Source organism: Diadema antillarum, unplaced genomic scaffold (genome assembly GCF_040938485.1).
Source record: "Diadema antillarum isolate AM-2024a unplaced genomic scaffold, OU_Dant_1.0 seq00001794_RagTag, whole genome shotgun sequence".
In the NCBI taxonomy this organism is placed as follows: domain Eukaryota; kingdom Metazoa; phylum Echinodermata; class Echinoidea; order Diadematoida; family Diadematidae; genus Diadema; species Diadema antillarum.
The window spans coordinates 931,734-941,059 of record NW_027272472.1 but is presented as its reverse complement, the minus strand read 5'-3'; the positions used below and the strand labels follow the sequence as shown (position 1 = coordinate 941,059).

General features: G+C 37.7%; 1 pseudogene; it reads left to right on the top strand.

The window, feature by feature from the left end:
* Positions 1–75: 75 nt before the first annotated feature.
* The window catches only part of LOC139712347 (uncharacterized), a 149,080-nt pseudogene continuing 139,829 nt past the window's right edge, over positions 76–9,326 (top strand).

The window sequence follows — 9,326 nt, the reverse complement described above, 5'->3', positions numbered from 1 at the left end:
CAGAGTACATTACATTGGATCCCAAACCGTGTGCGAAAATAGAGAAACCGCGCGCCTCACCGGCGAAAACAACATTTATCAACAACACGCTTCGGCATATAGATCTACTGGCAACATTCTGTTTCATCTTTATGTTGTAAAGCATCGGGGGCTCACCTACGCCAGTAGCTCGAGCTCGACAACCAAGCGAAAGATCCTAGGCAAAAGGAACGAGACGCTGCAGTAAATATTCACTATTTTGTGAACCAAGTACCTTTTACCACTACGAGCAGACTGTAGCTGGTGCCCTGAATTGAACAAGAAGAAGCTGAATGGAAGCCTGTTTTCTCTAGATGGTAAGGCATAGTAGTGCGAGTGTTTCCCTCCTCAAGGTTGAGATGATTAACGTTAGAGTATTCTTAGATTTTCTAGATCATTATAGACCAACAAACCCCAAGCTAACTTTTTGTGTATATCGCTGAATATGATGATGTACAAACAAGTGATTGGATTTCTAAAGGATTTGCGAGCCAGCTGCAAAAATGAATGTCACTAATGTTAGACGTCTACGGCTACGGTGTATATTAACAGAGACGGTGTAGCTGTAAAAAATCTCTTCGATCTAGAACTTAGTCTAACTCTACTCGAGTCGAGAGGTTTCTCACTGCTGCTCCTACCAAAATGTACATTGTTACTCATGTAGAAAACTGCCTGATCCACTGAGTAAAATTTACTGAGCTATATTCATATATTAACGTACAATTTGTACAAGTAAAGATCTACCTGCATTGATCATTCCCTTACGATGGCCTTATCACTTATCAGTCTCAGTGACATTGTCGTTGATTGAGTTTTTGACCCTTAATGGTTAAGTATCTGAAGACTCAAGCTACAACTCAAGACAAGAGCTAACGAGTAACAGCTAGCAACATCGCGCACTCCCCCTTCCTCCTCGTTTGGTTCCAGATGGAACGTTGAGGAGTATTTTGAAGAATAAGAAGAAGAGGATAAAGTTTGTTGAACGATACACAATAGAACTTCAATTATTTAAACTGGCATTGTCAATGCAATGCATGAATACACTCTAACGTTAGAGTCTATCTACTTGACAGCCTTATTGTACACAGCAATTTCACAAACCAGGGCATACTGGAACTGCATACTGTAAAATTTACATCTAAAATCTTTTAGGGTAGTCTAATCTGTAACTTACACATCGTAGATCCAAATTAAGTGTAGTTAGCGTCTATTTAAGAGGAATTTCATCAGCAGGGGCCCATTTGATAAAACTTGTTATCAGTGACAACTGCCACATTTCTATGACAAATTTGCTCTCAGCCAATCAGATGCAAGGATTTCAATAGCTTGTCACATCTATGACAACTTGTCACTGATGACAAGTTTTATGAAACGGGCCCCAGGTTTGATTGTTGACAAGTTACAGTTTAGATAATTTCAGTTTTTTTTTTTCTCAACGACATGACCTGTGTATTTGTGCGTTATTGTTTCCTTGATGCTGATGCACTTGAGTGCAACTTGATGTAATATGCGTCATCTACTACTATGTTATGACTCATGTGACTATTATAGTGATACTTCAAAGGGAAATTTGTTCTACGTTCCAGAGAGTTAATGCCTTTTTGAAAACGGAAGTCTAGTCTCAAAGAAAGTAAAGGGCAATGATAGCAACAATTTTGAAGTTACTGTAAGCAAGATTATCGCATGAAAAAAGTTCTTAGTATAACTTGTGACCAATCGTAATTTCAAAAGTTATCTCGCAACTAATGCAAGCAGTGTCAGTGGCAGTACATGTGGTGCATTGTATATACCCATGTAGAGGCTGCAAAATATTTTCGGGGGGGGGGGGGGGGGGTAGTTGAGTCAAGGGTTTGGCATCACAGCACACTGGCACTGGTCCGACGGTCCCTGACCAGTAAAAATCACTGTCGGACCAGTAACTTTTCAGGAATGGACCAATAAAAAATTGAAAAACTGGGTAGGCCTACATACTGGTCCAACAATAGACAGGTCGGATCAGTAGAAAAAAATCGTGAATTTCGTGATTTTTCTTTTAGTTTTTTTTTTTTTTTTTAGACCCACAGATTATGCAACTAATGTGTGGCAATCATGAAAATAAGACAGAACATGTTTATGTCATGTGACATCATTTCTTTGGTATGACACTGCACATCATGTCGTGTGTTTACCAATTGACAGAAAATGACACTTAATTGCTATCTTTCCTTTCATACACATTACACTTGTCACATTGTTTTCCATCAGGGTATGTGATAGACTCTCACAGATCTTTCAGATTGTAATAAAGGTAGTCTGTTTCTCACAAAAATGTGATGAATAAAAAAAAAAGGGAAAAATCTTTCCAGAAGTGTGGTTTTTTTTTTTTGGTTTTTTTTTTTTCAAAAGTGGGTGCAGTCACTTGTCCATGACTGCTTTGTTTCAGGTGTCGGTTTATGTCATGCTTGAATTACATAACATGTAGTGTTATCATTTAGATGACAATACCTCTCAGTCATTTGTGTAATTCATCATATAACTTTTATTGCAAGTGTGTTCATATGTCAACATGGTGATGCTTTCATTCAGGTCATGTATCAGGACAGAGGGTAGGGGATGAAGCTTCCTTTAATAGATTTTATAGTTTTATCATATTTGATATACAACAGTATAAAAATGCAAATTTACAATGTTAAAGTAAACAGTAGTGAGGTATACTTATACAGAGCATGGGATTTTAAACTACAGCCATGGATGTGATGCAGCATACAGTAGTTCATTGGGTATTCATCACTATAAATGTATTGCAATTTGAAAATTGCATTCTTAAATCGCATTCTTAATCAGCAACATGTTCTTTGGAATATCTAAGTACAGTAGCATTACTGTACAGTGTAATTCGCATTGAGATCTTGACTATCAGCAAATACTCAATGTACGTAATTGTAGATTATGTACTGACTACTATGTCAGTATTTTGCTCATTCAAGGAGGTGTTACTTGTGTATCAAGGTACCGGTACAATACAATTTCTAATGTATCAATTTTGAAACCTTTTTCATAAGGAGCCCCTACCATCTGTGCTTAGTCCCACATATTTGTAATGTGGTATAACATAGTTATTAGAGGAACTGTACTACGTTCGGATGTGTATATCACTCTACATGTTTTCCTGCTGTGAGATTAATTTGTGATCTCCCGTATTAGTATCCCTTAGGTCATAACCTAGAAAATAGAAAGGAAACTGCAAAGAAGCCTGTCATATCTTGTAGAACATGTGAAACTATTGAAGAATTTGAAATCAAGTTCCTTATATAGTCAATGTCATGATAAAGACAGCTACAAAGTAAACCAGATTCAGAGGATCTGTGGTGTTATCAAAGGATAGCAAATTCAAACTTTTTATAAGCAGGCCAGGTACAGTACATGATACAGTCCATGTACATTTGCCTCACCACTGTGAAGACAAATGAGTGTGGCTAGTAAAGATGAAGAAAAGGAAATAATCCTATACGTTGGAGAAGTTGATATCAAAAGAAAAGTGCAAACATAGTTTGAATGAGAACTAAAATATTATTTGTACATATAATATACAATATATTAGAGCAATCGATCAATGAATCATTGAAACAGTTTTTAGTGAGAAAGTTTGAACAGTGTGAGCACCTGATGATGCGACAAAGGCATGTTACAAATTTTGGGGTAGGATATCTTTTTTTTTTTTTCAAAACACAAATTATTTTTATGATTGGAGATATGTCTTCACATGCTTTTAGTTTCTCTGAGTCAAAGATTTTTCTCACTACCTATAGAGGGCGACCTCTACAATACTGTTAGTGATTACATGACTTACAAATTGTAGTATCAGCAGACTTTGCCCTTAAGTAACATTCTTACAATGCGGACAGTGTCTTTTAACTTTGAACTTTCAAGTGAGTATATGCACTTCTTGATTTGGCTGCTCCTCGGTTGTTCATATGCTAGCATGCTAGCATGAGAGGTAAGCCTACCGCCCCGCGTCCCCTAAGCAATCACAGAGCAATTATACAGGGCGTATGGCCAGAAAGCTCTTCTGAGATACTAACGATCCACTGTACATTTTACATGTACTGTAGATTCCCTAATGTAGTATTTTAGTCTCTGAAATTATATTCAATGAAATCATTTTTATTGCTATTATTTTCATCATCAGCATTATCATTATCAAAATCATTACTCTCAAATAGTACTATTATTTTGTTATTTCTCTAAGTTTGCTCCGTGAAACAAGGTGCATGTCTGAAAATAGTAGCCGCACGTAGACCATTGGTGTGTGCACGTTTCCTTTGTTCGCCTCCATCTTCTCACAGCTATATCGAATACTGTCTATCGGTATCGCCTCATCGAGCCATATGCATCCGCATGAGTAGAGGCTGCCGCGGCTGCTTGGTCAGTGGCCCGGCGCGGCGCGGTAGCACCAGCCTTGCTGCGTACGTGGACATTTGCATGCGTTTGCGTGTTTTGAGAACATGAGTGCATGTGTGTCAACAATGATACAAGCTTTTACAGAGCTTCTAATACTATAATACGGCATATTACTTGTATTTAGGGAGTCTAAATTTTTGCGAATCAGGACTTCCGACAATTTCGCGAGTTGTTAAATTTGCGATTGTGAAATGCAGTACCGGTACTGAATGGAGAAATGCATTCATGTCGGGATTAGAATTAATATTTTCGTGTGTCTTAGCGCCCGACTTGCGAAATTTGCAAAAATACTGTAGAAACCCACAAGTATTTGGCATACGAGTGTATACATTACACTACCATCTTTACAGAACAGAATACAAATTGTGTGTATATTGTCAAAAGGTACATTTTGATGATTCACTGGAACATCATTCTTCACTACCTAATTTTATCTGTACTTTGAGTTCCATACAGTGTATGGTTCCACATAACTAGGAAATCATACAACGTATGATTGAAAAAAAAAAAAAGTGCAATTGTTCTTGATACAATTTATTCTACCAGTACAATTTGTATGTGCTGAAATACTGTACAAATGTACACCTGTGTACATTGTGTATGACCTCTGTTAAACATGACCCTTACCACTACTAAATTTTCAGTCGCCTTTAAATGATGGAAAAATTTTAATAGCCCTTTGAATTATTGACTTTTGTGGTCTTTCCGGTCTTGTTTCATATTTCTTTCAGGCGGATATGGTATGAACTGTTAAAAATGTTAACTAAGATTAGGAGAAGGTTGGGGGGGGGGGGGTAGCTATCAGTTGCAGGCATGAAAATAACAAGGGCCCTGGTTCTTGCTCTCGTCTGCTCATTGGTACTGCCAGGAGGGGGCATTAAATAAACATTCAAGTTTCAACTTGTTTGAACAAATAATATGTTTGTCCATGTAAAGAGTACTTGAGCGCTGGTGCCTGTGCTCTGAAGTGAAAGGGAAGAACAACAAACTTACAAGAAAAATAAAAGCAACACTCAGTGTATGTGTGTGTATCTTTACACTGAAATAGCAAACGGTCAGCAAGAACTCGGATCTTCTTGATGGCCAGATCCGTGATGATACCTCACATTTCATCTCCACACTGGGTTTGTTTTTCCACAAAAGCTGTGCAAAAACAATTTTAGGGACTTGACCAGTTAAGTGTCCATCAAGTATCACGTTTCGATTCATCCTACAGTATGATGATTTTGAGGAGAAAAAAACTGTTAAAGTTAACAAACTGACAAGATATTCAATTTCACTCACTTTCTACAGTATAGTTAAACAGGACACTATCTTTTGAAAATGAGATTGATTCGCAGCATTTCTTTTTTTTTTTTCTTTTTTTGGCAAGGAGGTGATGGCTCAGGTTAAATAGAAATCAAAATTCAGCACACTGCTCTTGACTTGAGATAAGATTGTAAGGCGTTTTCAACGGCTCAAGGTCAGTCCAGAATACGGACGTCGAAAAGACATTGAACGTTATGATAATGCCAAATGTGGCTAGAAATTCGATCGTCAATTTCCTCATGAATTGTCATTTACAACTATGTTGGCATGTCCTACTTAGTGTTAGATTGCTGGAGTGCCTTCCCAATCTAGCTGGCATTGTACACTTTTTTTTTTCCCCCTTTTGTCTCAGATGAAGAAGTCATCAAGTTACATTATCCATGAACATGTGACATTAGGTGAATCAAACCATGCGTACTGGATGCTGCAGAGGATTAAATGGCTGTTTATCAGGAGTATGGTTACATAGAATGGGAATGTGGTGTTCTGGCTGTTCAAGCACAAAATTTGACCTCCATAAAAATTATTCTAGAGCTGCAATATATCAGCAGACAGACCTGTTTTTCATGATGAAATGGAATTGAGACCAAAGCGAATGGTAATCTTCAGGTTGATGATACTGACAACCATGAAGTTGCATTGAACAGGATTTTGATCCTGTTCCAACTTTGAGCCAGTGCTGTTCTAGAGTTATAGATGTTAAATAAACAATGCAGTTTGCCTGATTCTGAAACATTCTGAATGCATTTGAAGTGATGTAAAAGTTTTGTACTGTGGGTTTTTTTTTTTTTTACTGTGAGTAATGTCCATGGTTATTCAAACTTTTGCATTTTACATTGTACAGTACTCTAGAAATACCAGTGAAAGGCCAATGTAGCAGTTTTCATCAGTATGCAATAATACACAAATATTTGATTCCAAGGCATCCCAAATAGTGGCATGCACACAGACAAAATAACAAGATGACAATCGCGATCGAAATATCAAGATTTTATGCACCTGTTCAGACAGACAGAAATATCCGTGTAATTGGTGATTGTGATAATTTTTCGACCGAACTGCATATGCGCGAAATCAGCCAATACGGTGACCCTTGCCCTTGTGTTCAATCAAGTGTGTTTTGAATGACGGGATTAAAAATCTCAAGATTTTTTGCTCCAGTGTTCACACGCTTGGTGCGGTGTGAATTACCACACTATTTTTCAAATTATGGCGACAATTCCAGAATGATTGCAAGATTTCTTGGGATTCGTGTCGCGATGCTGAGTTTATTGGGATTTTTATGTACATAGACAGGCAAAATCTTGAGATTTGGTTTGTGATGCAAAACTCAAGATTTGTATCATGTTAATTCGGATCAGTATGAATTCCACTTTATATGATCCTTTCTATGGGTCATTCCAAGAAGCTTGGGTATCATACACATATCACATCTTTTTCATATGAGTTGTGACAAAAATGACAAAATAAAAGATTGTAAAATGCGATTGTCATGAAATTTGGAAATGTGCTGAATTTTGTCTTGAGTTTAGACTTGGAAATATTGAGGTGAAGAAAAACAAGAGAAATTTGTTACCATACATGTGTGAAAATAGAAAAAAATCGAGAGGTTCGGTGAAGTGGATAGTATTACAATAGAACAGCGGCTATGTTGAATTGCCCGATACTAAAGTGTAATAGTTGACTTCAATTCTGTCTTCCTGTGGTCATATCACTCTTGACTTTTGTCCAATAACACTCCAATAACAGGGTTGTGAGATGGCTCAGCCGGTAGTATATCTGTTTTTCAATCAAATGGCTCGGGTTTGAGTTTGGGCGCTGGTTCGGGTGCAGGTTCAAACCAAAGTGAGACGTACCCAGCAATGTTGTGTGTTATCATGCCGTCCCGTGAATAGTAGAGGTAAAATACTGCCCCTCGGATGGACATCAAATGGAGGTCCTGTGTGTGAGAGAGTCACAACCCCGCTCTTAAAGGCATAATTTACCATTTGCAGATGAAACAAAAACCCAGCATTAGTATTTCATAATAGTTCTAAAATGTGATCTTGGGATAGAAACAGTCACAGTAAAAATTTGAATCCGTATAATCGATGTTAAGTATTGTTTCATACACAAAATGTGAACAATAGTCATATTAAAAATGTGTTCAGACTAAACCGTCTACAGTTATGGTTTAATGAGAAAAATACAGATACAGTATCTCCTTATAATATACAATGTAGGTTTTATTGTGAAAATGTTATATGGTAGGATGTTTTGTGATACAACAGACCTACACATACATGTATGCATCAAATGTGATATCTTGAACATTTTTTTAAATCACTGTTGCCAAAGGTAAACAGGACCTTTAAATGATCCAACTTCATCCATTCCTTGCAAAGTACAGGGTGCATATGCTGGTGAAGTAGTCTGCCTCACAAGCAACTGGACCCCATGGAAGACTGGCCAGTGCAGCTGAATATGGGCTGTCTAGCCATCTTGTCAGATGGAAAATGAAACAAACAAAGAGACAAACAAACAAACTCAAAATGTCATGGAGCTGCTGAATTCCCTAGGCCACAATGCTTTTTACATGAGATGTTACATGATTATGCATATTGTTTTAATACAGTGTAAAGCAGTGATTTTTTGTCCCCGCCGAACGAGTTCGAGCAGGGGACTATGAAACGGGCTCCGTACGTGTGTGTGTCTGTGTGTCCGTGTGTCCGTGTGTCCGTCTGTCCGTCCGTGCGTCCGTGTGTGATCAAAATGTTCAAAATGCTACTCCTTCGCCATTTCTAACCCGATTTTGATTCTGTTTGCTTTATATGATAGCATTACATGGGAGCTTTGAAACTTCTGTACAGAATTTCAGTTGTGACCTTTGACCTTGACCTTTGACCTATATTGTACATTTTGCTTCAAAATGCTACTTCTTCGCCATTTCTAACCCGATTTTGATTCCGTTTGCTTTATATGATGGCACTAGGTGAGGGCTTCAAAACTTCTACACAGAATTTTGACCTTTGACTTCTTTGACCTTTGACCTTGATTTTTGACCTATATTGTACATTGCCTACAAAATGCTACTCCTTCGCCATTTCTAACCCGATTTTGATTCCGTTTGCTTTATATGATGGCACTAGATGAGGGCTTCAAAACTTCTACACAGAATTTTGACCTTTGACTTCTTTGACCTTTGACCTTGATTTTTGACCTGTATTGTACATTTTGCTACCAAATGCTACTCCTTCGCCATTTCTAACCCGATTTCGATTCCGTTTGCTTTATATGATGGCACTATGTGAGGGCTTCAAAACTTCTACATAGAATTTTGACCTTTGACTTCTTTGACCTTTGACCTTGATCTTTTTACCTATATTGTACATTTTGTCACTAAATGCTACTTCCGGCGGGGACATATATTACGCACCGCGTGATTTCTACTTTTCCTTGTTTTTCTTTTTTCTATATAGGCATCAGTCTATAAACTATCCCTTCATGGCTAGAAATGACCAGTTGGTCACTTTAAGATACATGCACCTAGAGTGAGAATGCTTCAAAGTCCAGTCAGTGGT